Raw genomic sequence first — 13,159 nt, 5'->3', positions numbered from 1 at the left:
AACATAAGAAAGGCCCTGCTGGATCAGACCAAGGCCCATCAAGTCCAGCAGTCTGTTCACACAGTGGCCAACCAGGTGCCTCCAGGAAGCCACAAACAAGATGACTGCAGCAGCACCATCCTTCCTGTATTCCACAGCTCCTAATATAATAGCCATGCTCCTCTGATACTAGAGAGAATAGGTATGCAGCATGACTAGTATGCATTCTAACTAACAGCCATGAATACCCCTCTCCTCCATGAATATGTCCACTCCCCTCTTAAAGCCCTCCAAGCTGGCAGCCATCACCACATCCTGGGGCAGGGAGTTCCACAATTTAACTATGCGTTGTGTGAAAAAATACTTCCTTTTATCTTTTGAATCTCTCACCCTCCAGCTTTAGCAGATGACCCCGTGTTCTAGTATTATGGGAGAGGGAGAAAAACCTCTCCCTGTCCACTCTCTCCAAACCATGCATAATTTTATAGACCTCTATCATGTCTCCCCTCAGCTGCCTTCTTTCCAAGCTAAACAGCCCTAAGCATCTTAACCGCTCCCTATAGGACAGTTGCTCTAGTCCCCTAATCATTTTGGTTGCTCTTTTCTGCACTTAGAAGATTTAGAAGCTTTGGTGGGGGGTGGCCCTGGAGAGATTGAAATTCTCCTTCTCTTTCTGCCTCTCTTCACCACCCCCATATCCAACCATCAACAAGCTCAAAAATTCAAGGACTGCCTGCCGAGATTTACTGCCGCCAGCAGCCTAAAATAAATCTTAGAAGGCAGTTGTTTTCCCCAAGAAAAGAGAGAGATAAGGAGAGGTAATTATAGCCCGACTATTCCCTTCGCCATCTTGACCGGAAGTCCAGCTAGTACCTGGAGGTTGGAAACCCTACATGTCGAGTCTCAGCAGGGAACACATGAACACATGAAGCTGCCTTATACTGAATCAGACCCTTGGTCCATCAAAGTCAGCATTGCCTACTCAGACTGGCAGCGGCTCTCCACGGTCTCAGGCTGAGGTCTTTCACATCACCTACCTGCCTGGACCCTTTAAGTGGAGATGCCGGGGATTGAACCTGGGACCTTCTGCATGCCAAGCAGATGCTCTAACACTGAGCCACAGCCCCTCCCCCTGATGCATGGAGCCTTCCCTTGATACAAGAAGACTTGCTCCTAATGGAAGGTGGACTGTGAAGGAAATGGGCAAGTAAATAAAGCATCTCAGATTGCATTTTGGATTATTGCAATTGCTGGCAATTCCAATTGTAACTGAACCCAAACACTGGCCGGCAGCAGCAGCATGGGAGGGCTGCTGTTATGCCTTCCCTCAACACATCAGATTTCCTTGACTTTGTGCTTTCCCCTTCTATACCGGCTGATGCTCATTAGCATGCATTGATATGCCAACGCGTTCAGAAATCCTGGGCCATGATTGATGTTGACTATTGACCATATTTGAATTACGAATGTACCTGCTGCCCCAGGACACTCGTTAACAAGCTATTCCGGGAGCCGATCCCTGGAGTGGCACAGGATTTGAAGACATCAAATGAGGCAGCAGGACACAACTGGGTTTTAGACATGAACCAGTCAGTCCTACAAGTCTGAAAATGATTACAAAGGTAGCCTGCAAGGTCAAAACATGAAACATCAAAGTGGAAGGGTAGAAGGATGCACCCTCCCTTTTCTACTGAAGGGGAGAACCACATTACAGCTTTCATCCCAGTTTAGGGGATGCTGAGTTTGCACATGGCAGACCTAGGCTCACAGAACACATGAACACATGAAGCTGCCTTATACTGAATCAGACCATTGGTCCATAAAAGTCAGTATTGTCTACTCTGACTGGCAGTGGCTCTCCAGGGTCTCAGGCAGGGGTCTTTCACATCACCTACCTGCCTAGTCCCTTTAACTGGAGATGCCGGGGATTGAACCTGGGACCTTCTGCATGCCAAGCAGATGCTCTTCCATTGAGCCACAGCCCCTCCCCACGGCTCATATCCTCAGAGACATTGGTACTTCTAGAGAAGCATATTTCTCTAGAGAAGCATGTGGAATATTCAGCAAGCACTCTGAGAAGGCATGATTTGGCTGAGTATGAGGGTTGCCAGCTGCAGGTTGGGAAATACCTGGAGATTTTAAGGGTGGAGCTTGAGGCAGGCAAGGTTTGGAGAGGGGAATGACTTCAATGCCATAGAATCCAATTGCCAAAGTGGCCATTTTCTCCAGGTGAACTGATCTCTATCGGCTGCAGATCAGTTGCAATAGCAGGAGATCTCCAGCCACCACCTAAAGGTTTTAGCAATCAACAACAGCACGAGGCTCGTAATAAATATTGCATCAAGTTTACTGACTGACTAGAACACTATAAAGAACAGTTGAAAAACTTATATAACGATCAACATGATATAACAATGATAAGAAATCAAATATCCCCAAACGGAGATATTTGATTTCTTATCATTGTTATATCATGTTGATCATTATATAAGTTTTTCAACTGTTCTTTATAGTGTTCTAGTCAGTCAGTAAACTTGATGCAATATTTATTACGAGCCTCGTGCTGTTGTTGATTGCTACAATTACTTTATATCCAGCATAGGTTTTTTGTCTAGTTAGATTACCACCTAAAGGTTGGCAACCCAACTGAGTGTCCAGTAGGGTTACCCACCTCCAGGTCATAGCTGGAGATCTCTTCTATTACAACTGATCTCCAGGCAACACAGATCACCTGGAGAAAATGGCTGCTTTGGAAGGTGGATTATATGACATTATACCCCATTGAAGTCCCTCCCCTCTCCAAACCCCACCCTCCTCAGGTTCCATCCCCCAAAATCTCCAGGTAATTCCCAACTCAGAGCTGGCTAGTGTCCAGTGTGGGCTTCCAAAGCCATTTTCTATTCACTTTGACCCACAGCCATGACATAGATTATGTGTTTCCACTTCCCTGCAGTTGAAGATAGGGAACTTGATCCTGGTTGATCCACTTTATCCATTCCCATGCTTGCCAAGCTTAATTCATACTTCCACAGAATACAAGTCCATACCAAAAAAAGAACCTGTAGCCCTGCAGGATAAGGAAGTACGTTTTATCTTCTTTATTTAGACATTTATACTCCACTTTGCTCCTTAATGGAGACTCAAAACAGCTTACATCACTCTCCCTTCTTTCATTTTATCCTCCGAACAACAACAAGGTTAGACACACACACAGACTGCCCCAAGGTCACCCAGTAGGGTTGCCAACCTCCAAGTGGGTTAGGATTGCCAGATCCCTCTTTGCCACCGGCGAGAGATTTTTGTGGTGGAGCCTGAGGATGGAGGGTTTGGGGAGGGGAGGGATTTCATTGCCGTAGAGTCCAATTGCCAAAGTGGCCATTTTCTCCAGGCGAACTGATCTCTGTCAGCTGGTTATCAGTTGTAATAGTGGGAGATATCCAGCTAGTTCCTAGAGGTTATCAGCAAAGAAGAAGAAGAAGAAGAGTTGGTTTTTATATGCCGACTTTCTCTACCACTTAAGGGAGACTCAAACCGGCTTACAATCACCTTCCCTTCCTCCCCCCACAACAGACACCCTGTGAGGTAGGTGGGGCTGAGAGAGAGTGACTTGCCCAAGGTCACCAAACTGGCTTCATGTGTAGGAGTGGGGAAACAAATCCAGTTCACCAGATTAGCCTCCACCGCTCATGTGGAGGAGTGGAGAATCAAACCCGGTTCTCCAAATCAGAGTCCACCGCTTCAAACCACTGCTCTTAACCACTACACTATGCTGGCTCTCCAAGTGGGGCCTGGAGATCTCCAGGGAATACATTTGATCTCCAGGCTAGAGAGATCTGTTCCCCTGGAGAAAATGGCTGCTTAGGAGGGTGGACTCTATGGCATTATATTCCTCTGAGGTCCCCTCTCCCCAAACCCTGCCCTCCCCAGGCTCTACCCTCAAACCTGGAGCTGGCAGCACTACCACCAAGTGAGCTTTCATGGTAGAGTGGGAATTCAAACCTGACTTTCCCAGATCCTAGTCTGACGTTCTAGTCTAGCCACTACATCATGATGATGGACAGGGACTTGGGAGGGCCTTCTCCGCATATACTCTTAAATCCATTTTCACAAGAGGTGCAACAGTCTCCAGTTCTTTAGACCTTCTGGCTAAACCTGAAAAGCTATATTTCAGGAGGCCTTTGAAGTGAATACTGTTTGCCGGTGCACAAAAAAACCAGTCTAGATAGACCACAGAGTCTATAGGGATAATTGCAAACATGCCCTGGGTCACAAATAATCTTTTACTTATATGGGCTGGCTTTCTGCCTGCAGAGCCTACACACTAGGAAACGGTGTGATCCATCTCCTATGCTGTTGCTTCAAAGGCTGTGGAAATTCTCTTTAGATTGATGGTAACAAAACCAAGCTTTTTGATGGATTATTTTAAACTTCTGAATAACTCATCATGGTGTTCCTTTCTCCCCCCCTCCTTTTCGAAATGGTCTCTTACCCAAGTGCTTGCCATTTTTTATCCCAAGACTCTGGAGTTGATTCATTAGCATCCATTGTACAATCAACACACACTTTTGATGCCTCTTAAAGGTGTGTTTACACACTTCACAAAGAAGCCTGATAGATGTACACTGAAGGATCTTTTCAAGAACAGTGCCTAAAATGACTGAATTACTGTTATGGGCACGTACAATAAATGTTCAAGGACCAGCCGCTAAACCTTCAATCGCAAGAAGGAACTATTCATCAGTGAATAATCTCGCCTTCTCAGTGGGTCCTTTAAAACTTTATGTATAGATCCAGACCTCTTGTTCTTATGCTTGGTTGACTATGTCAATAGGATTCTTAGGAAGGACCCTTGGAACTAATTGCAAGCATACAGGATGTCGCCACGGTAGAAGACGTTTTCCTTTCGGAAAGACAATTTTGTCTTGCTAGTTTGCAGTATAGTTTAGTTATAATCTTATTTGAGGGGGAAGAAAATCAATATATTAATTTCTTACTTCACTGGAGAGCAAAAAGACAGGGAGGGGCTGGAAGGGGTAATGTATATACTAGCAATAGGGTTGCCAGCCTCCAGGTGCGAGATGAAGATCTCGTGCTATTACAACTGATCTCCAGCCGATAGAGGTCAGTTCACCTGGAGAAAATGGCCACTTCGGCAACTGGACTCTATGGCAGTGAAGTCCCTCCCCTCTACAAACCCCGCCCTCCTCAGGCTCCACCCCAAAAACCTCCCGCTGATGGCAAAGAGGAACCTGGCAACCCTAACTAGCAGCGAGGTTGAAATTGAAATGTTGAAGGAGTTGGAGAGATTAGCCCATAGAGAATAATACTGAACAGGGCTCCAAAGCACCTGGTGTAACATAATATGTAAGTGTGTGTGTGTGTGTGTGTGTGGGAGCCTTGTGGCTCAGAGTGGTAAGCTGCAATACTGCAGTCCAAGCTCTGCTCACGACCTGAGTTCGATCCCAACGGAAGTTGGTTTCAGGTCGCTGGCTCAGGGTTGACTCAGCCTTCCATCCTTCCGAGGTCGGTAAAATGAGTACCCAGCTTGCTGGGGGTAAAGGGAAGATGACTGGGGAAGGCACTGGCAAACCACCCCGTAAACAAAGTCTGCCTAGTAAACGTCGGTATGTGACATCACCCCGTGGGTCAGGAATGATCCGGTGCTTGCTCACAATAACTTCCCTCCTCTTCAATATGCCTCATTGGATTGGATTGTGTCTTGAATGGTTTATTATTATGAGAAACTACTCAGTATTGAAGAATAGTAAATTACAGGAAGGTAGATATAGGGCTGTCAATTCGGTTCGGTCCGAACTGAAAATCAACCGAATTTCCCCTGATTCGGTGATTTTCTGTTCGGACAGATCCGAACTCAAAACTGGCGGGCAACCGGGGGGGCCGAATTCAGCGAGTTCGGGAGTTCGCGAATAAATTCGGCAAATTCGGCCCCCCTTCAGGGGAGCCCGCTGAAAGGCGCGGGCTGCCCTTTAAACTGATCTGAGCCTCCCAGCTGGGAGGCGCAGATGAGTTTAAAGGGCAGCCCGCCCCCCTTCAGCGGGCTCCGCTGGAGAGGCTCGGGCTGCCCTTTAAACTGATCTGAGCCTCCCAGCTGGGAGGCGCAGGTCAGTTTAAAGGGCAGCCCGCGCCTCTCCAGCGGAGCCCGCTGAAAGGTGCGGGCTGCCCTTTAAACTGACCTGCGCCTCCCAGCTGGGAGGCTCAGATCAGTTTAAAGGGCAGCCCGAGCCTCTCCAGCGGAGCCCGCTGAAGGGGGGCGGGCTGCCCTTTAAACTGATCTGCGCCTCCCAGCTGGGAGGCTCAGATCAGTTTAAAGGGCCCCCGCGCGCCTTCAGGGAATCCCTCTGAAGGCGCGCTGGTGCCGAATTTTCCCCCGAACTACCGGGGATCCAAAGCGGGGGAGTTCGGACTTCGGCACGTACCGAACCCACAAGGGTCAAATTCGGCCGAATCCGAACTGTACCGAATTTTTTTTTTTTTTGACAGCCCTAGGTAGATATTGATTACATTTCATTGTTTGGGGAGCCCTCCAATATTACTAGTTCATCTGTGGAATAAAAGCTGTCTAGGGAGGTTGTAAAATAACTGCCCTTGGAAGTCTGGAAAGAAAAAAGCAGGTTCGGCATGAACAACTTGATTCAAATTGAACTCGATGGTATTTAGACTAGAATAAGACAATAATAGGCATTGTGGAAGATGTACCGAGCATCTGGAGACCCGTGGCTCTGGCCTTACTGGACCACTTTCTGCTTCCTTCTAAAGTTCTCACAAGTTTTGCCAAAGCAGGGAACTTTGAATTTGCAACACAATTTCACTTGATGTGGAACTCAGTGGCAAACCAGGGTTTGTGTTTTATGGTGTGCTAGTGTTATGGTTTCTTTGGATGTTCTTCAGGTGGAACTTTGCTTTCCTCTTTCCTCCCAATGCCCATCCTGTCAAATTTCCCTTTCCAGTTTGCACTCCCGGCTTGCCTGCTGCTCTTCAAGCCTTATCCCCTGGCCAAGCAAATGTACCTCAAGGCCCTCCTGCTGCTGCCTGCCTGCCCGCCCAGATGCCTAACCCTCCTGGTACCACCAAATGCCCTTGTCTTGTCAGTCTGCCTCTGCCTTGTGCTGCTGTTCTTCAAGCTAAGCGGCTGCAGCGCTGTCTGTGTTACTGTTTGGAACCTTTCCTATCAATTCTCCCCCACACTTCAATATTAAGAGTTTAATGTTAAACATGGGAGCCTTTCATCCCCTCAAAAAAGGGGTATTCTATCTGCCTGATATTTGGCCATGTGGGTGCCCTCAGGGTAGGGTTGCCAGTCTCCAGGTGGTGGCAGATCTCTCAGAATTACAACCGGTCTCCAGGTTATAGAGATCAGTTCCTCTGGACAAAAAGGCTGCTTTGAAAGGTTGACTCTATGGCATTATACCTCACTCCCTTCCTTCCCCAAACCCTGCCCTCCCCAGGCTCCACCCCCAAAATCTCAAGGGATTTCCCAACCCAGGTCTGGCAAACCTACCTCAGGGAATGCTACAGTCCCCCTGAGTTTAGTCCAATTTGGATAGAAAGCCCATGCGCAGGTCTAGAAGAAAGCATGGTCTCCTCCTTTATGTAACTTTATTTCCTTTCTCCCTTACTGGCTCCTCAAACCCACACACATCATTTATGACATCAATCCTATTGATTTCAGTGGAACAAACTTCCAGGCCAGTCCTATTTATTTCTTTGTAACATTTATGTCCTATGCTTCTATCCAAAATAGTACCCCAGGGGGGCTTGCAAAAAGTACATAGCAAATTCGTCCTCCTAAAAAAACCCCAATTTATTTATTTATTTTTGCAAGGAAAACATTGCCAGCAGATAAGAAGAGAACGTGTCTGGTGAACAAAATAAAACAAAACAAACAGCAACATTAGTCACGTACCAAAGGCCCTCGAGAACAGCAGGAATTTCATTTTTCTGATGAAAAATCAGCAGAGAAAAAGGTGCACAAAAGATGAAATGCGCCTAAAGATGGCAGTCTTACATAGGGTTGCCAACCTCCAGGTACTAGCTGGAGATCTCCTGCTATTACAACTGATCTTCAGCTGATAAAGATCAGTTCCCCTGGAGAAAATGGCAGCTTTGGCAATTGGACTCTATGGCATTGAAGTCCCTCCCCTCCCCAAACCCCACCCTCCTCAGGCTCCACCCCAAAAACCTCCCGCCGGTGGCGAAGAAGGACCTGGCAACCCTAGTTTTACATGATGAGCAACATGGAAGCCACTTCTCTGCTTTTAATTTCTCCTCTTTATATATTTTAAATATAAACTTATCATTCAGGCTAACACAAGTAGGAATACCGTGACATGTCTTTCACAAATAACTCTCACAGATGGATCTGTCTGTATTTTCAGAAAGTACAGTCCCAGCCCCAGGCCATTGTCCACTGAGAACCCCAACCACTCACACCTTTGGATGGGACCAATCTCATCAGTGCCTGCACCAAACTGGTGTTTCACCTCAGTTTATAAGGCCTGAAGTTTTTTTCCTTACAGTTAAGCCACTTGGTCCAGGATTACACAAGAACATAAGAAAGACTATGCTGGATCAGACCAAGGTCCATCAAGTTCAGTGGTCTGTTCACACAGTAGCCAACAAGGAAGCCCACAAACAAGACAACTGTAGCAATGTTGTCCTGCCCTTAGTTCCACAGCACATGATATAATAGGCATGCTCGTCTGATCCTGGAGAGAATAGGCATGCACCATGACTAGTATCCATTTTGACTGGTAGCCATGGATAGCCCTCTCCTCCATGATTATGTCCACTCCCCTCTTAAAGCCTTCCAAGTTGGCAGTCATCACCACATCCTGGGGCAGGGAGTTCAACAATTTAACTATGCATTGTGTGAAGAAATGCTTCCTTTTATCTGTTTTGAATCTCTTACCCTCCAGCTTCAGCAGATGACCCCACATTCTTGTATTATGAGAGATTGCTGTGGGCAAGCCTTCCCAGGTTACCTAACTTGGTGTATTCCTGCCAAGACCATGGTGGGGGCAGGGGTTCCCCCATCCCCAGGCCCCATTGCAGTGGCAGGAGAAATTTTTTTACAAACCCGGCAGGGCTGGAAGTTCTTACTGGAAGTGATGAAGGGTAGCTCTAGGAATTGTCAGAAACTCTGTGGTTTTACCCTAAAGTTTCTGGTGATTCCTAAAGCTACCCTTAAAAGGGGATTAGACAGATTCATGGAGGATAGGTCTATCAGTAGCTACTAGCCAAAGTGACTAAATGGAAACTCCACATTTAGAGTTAGTAAACCTGTGAATACGAGTGCCAGGACACAACATGAGAGGAAGGCCTCTGCCTTTGTGCCCTATTGCTGGACCTCCAGAGGACCTGGTTGGCCACAGTATGAGATAAGATGCTGGACTAGATAGACCGCTGGTCTGATCCACCAGGGCTCTTCTTATGTTCTTAATTCTTTATTGAGTGTTACTTTTATCTTTGTCTGGTAGGTTAGGCTAAGAGCAAATTACCAGCCCCAGGAACGTCATGGGAGAACTGGGTTCAACCCATCTCAAAATCCAACCACTGTGCCCAATAGATTCTCCATTAAAATTTAATTCTCATAGACCAAGGTTAGGGGAGCTTGATATGAAGCCAAGCCTGACTCTTGAGCCTTCTCCCTAGGCAGTAATTCTGTGATTAACGCCAGGCGGCGTATTATCTATCTGTCTCTTTCTCTCTTCCTGCTCTTGTGAATCACAGCTGGCAGTGCCCTATGAGGAGCTGTTAAAATGCTTAGGGCTGTTTACCTTGGAAAGAAGGCTGTTAAAGGGAGACATGATAGAGGTCTATAAAATTATGCATGGTATGGAGAGAGTGGACAGGGAGAAGCTTTTCTCTCTCTCTCATAATACCAGAACATGGAGTCATCTGCTGAAGTGGAGGGTGAGAGATTCAAAACTGATAAAAGGAAGTATTTCTTCACACAACACATAGTTAAATTGTGGAACTCCCTGCCCCAGGATGTGGTGATGGCTGCCAACTTGGAAGGCTTTAAGAGGGGAGTGGACATGTTCATGGAGGAGAGGTCTATTCATGGCTACTAGTAAGAATGGATACTAGTCATGATGCATACCTATTCTCTCCAGGATTAGAAGAGCATGCCTATTATATAAGGTGCCGTGGAACACAGGCAGGACAATGCTGCTGCAGTTGTCTTGTTTGTGGGCTTCCTGGAGGCACCTGGTTGGCCACTGTGTGACTTGATGGACCTTTGTCTGATCCAGCATGACCTTTCTTCTGTTCTTATGTGGTGAGGAAGAAGACTCAACAGAATCAGGCAATTTATTTCACCGCTACCTCACTCTTGCTGCTGTTTTTAAACCACGGACTTAATTTGTCCACGTGCTATCAAATTACAGATTGATGTATTGTATAAAGCACCATTTAATTGTACATGTTATTCTGAGCCTCCATATGTCTGTATGATGTGCCAAATCCTTCCTGCCAAGCACTGTCAAAATCCTGTTTCGAATCAACACAACGATTAGATGGCTTCACTTCCTTGAATCATCTAGGTTTGTCTGACTAAACAGATGCTGGGTTTGGATTGCTATGTCAGATTGTGATCTGGGGTAGGGAAGAGGATGAGATTAGGAGCAAGGAATGCCTGAATCCTCCTTCATTCCCTGAACTCATTAGAAGGCTTACTACTCTCAAATTTACCTGTTCCCATTTGAAACATGGAGGGAAGGGGAATATCAGTCTATCTGATAAGGTTGTTGTTAGGATTATGGAAAGAATATGAAGTAATTTGAGAACAGAAAGAATGTCCTAATCTGGAGCTAGCAACTGTATCACCCAATAAGCTTCCATGGTAGAGTAGGGATTCATACCCGAGTCTCCCAGGAGAGCCAGCGTGGTGTAGTGGTTAGGAGCAGTGAACGCTAATCTGGAGAACTGGGTTTGATTCCCCACTCCTCCATATGAGTGGAGTCTCTAATCTGGTGAACCCGGTTGGTTTCCCCACTCCTTCACATGAAGCCAGCTGGGTGACCTTGGGCTAGTCATAGTTCTGTCTGAATTCTCTCAGCCCCACCTACCTCACAAATTGTCTGCTGTGGGGAGAGGAAAGCGATTGAAGCCAGTTTCATTCTCCTTAAAAGGTAGAGAAAGTCGGCATATAAAAACCAACTCTTCTTCTTCTTCTTCTTCTTCTTCTTCTTCTTCTTCTTCTTCTTCTTCTTCTTCTTCGCTCTAACCACTACATCATGATGATTTTCAGGGTCTTGGGAGGATCTTCTCAGCTAACAGCTGATAGATAAATCTAGCTCTTTATCTCTTGAGAAGCTGATACAAGGATGTTAGTCCACTGATCATGTCCTATGAGGAGTGTGTTGCGAGAGACCATCAGGTCATTGGTCAAGCCAGTAAAAAGTTGGGTAGGATGTGGTGTGGCTAAGTCCATCTTAATGGGATTTTGGGATATATCCGCATGGCTGAATTGAATGAGGGTGTCTGCTATTTCTTCACAAAACACATAGTTAAATTGTGGAACTCTCTGCCCCAGGATGTGGTGATGGCTGCCAGCTTGGCAGGCTTTAAGAGGGGAGTGGACATGTTCATGGAGGAGAGGGGCATTCATAGCTGCTAGTAAAAATGGATACTAGTCATGATGCATAGCTATTCTCTCCAGGATCAGAGGAGCATGCCTATTATATTAGGTGCTTTGGAACACAGGAAGGACAATGCTGCTGCAGTTATCTTGTCTGTGGGCTTCCTAGAGGCACCTGGTTGGCCACTGTGTGAACAGACTGCTGGACTTGATGGACCTTGATCTGATCCAGCATGGCCTTTCTTATGTTCTTATGTTTTCACATCTTTTCCTTTTCTATTTGCTATTCACTACTGCAGAAGGACAAGATACCTTCCAACAGATCTTAGTAGGATCCATGCCACCCTTCTGCCTACAGTGTACTACAGCTTTCTTTCTTTCTTTTTGAAAAAATGAAGCTATTTTATTTCTAAATATAACAAAATATTGGGTGTAGAAATATCTCATCATCCTACTGCCAATTCTGGAGCATCTGTTGAGGGACATATGGTAAGTAGGGTGCTTCTTCGCCAATAATGTCACCATCCTTTATGGATAGGGTATGAATATGTATGTGAAAAACCATGATGCAGTAGCAGTTCAGAGATATGCAAGTTTTACAAAGAGAGAACAGGGCTATCAGTCATGCTACACATATTCACGATGAGTTTAGTCTTCTATGGTGATAATGCAAAAAAAAATTAAAATACTGTCGTGGCCACACTTCCTTTCTTTTGGTGAGCGTTTTCCTTGTTAATTATATTAAGCTCAGGTATCTGGAGTCATGGGAAGGAGGGTGCATGGTATAGCCCAGGGGTGTCAAACATAAGGCCTGAAGGCTTGATCCGGCCCCTTGAGAGCTCTTATCTGGCTCCCGAGCATAAATTGGTTTGGACTGGGAAATTCCTGGAGATTTGGAACCTGTCGAGGACAGATTTGGGGTGGGGGATGTAATGCCACTCTAGAACTTCTGCTTCTCCTAGACTCTGTGGCATACAAACGTTCCCATTTCTTCTAAGGGAATTGATCTCTGTAGTCTGGAGATCAGCCATAAATCCGGGAGATCTTCAATCCCCACCTGGAGGTTGGTAAGCCTAGATGATAATGACTAAGTAACAGTATCATGGCAGGAGCATCAGGTGTGAGTAACGCACTGAACTGGCAGCTCTTTTAATGTTGGCTAGCCAGTCCCGTCTGACAAGACAAATCTCACCATTCTTACACATTAGCCTCAGGCTATATCACTCGGCATCTCTAGACTACGTTTACATTCATTAAACGTTGCAGCGGTAGTATCTTGGCGAATGGCTACACAGCAGCACTGAGTGATTAACTTGAGCGATTAACAATCTGGTGTTTGAAAAAATTATACAGAGATAGCCCTCTATTAGGGCTGAGTTCCCTGGTACCAATGAAAGGGTTTAATCATGTGTAGGGCCCTGAAGAGTACAGAGGAAATTAAATTGAAAGCTGAACCTTTTGCATTGTGTGGTGAGAGAACCCGGAATTTTGTCTTATAGGATTTTCTCTTTCTCGCTCTCTTTTCCCCCCTTACCATCTTCCATATTTCTCCTTTTGCAAGGAACTAAAGGGCATGCA

This window comes from Euleptes europaea, chromosome 12, assembly GCF_029931775.1.
Source record: "Euleptes europaea isolate rEulEur1 chromosome 12, rEulEur1.hap1, whole genome shotgun sequence".
In the NCBI taxonomy this organism is placed as follows: domain Eukaryota; kingdom Metazoa; phylum Chordata; class Lepidosauria; order Squamata; family Sphaerodactylidae; genus Euleptes; species Euleptes europaea.
Note: the sequence above shows the minus strand (reverse complement) of the source record.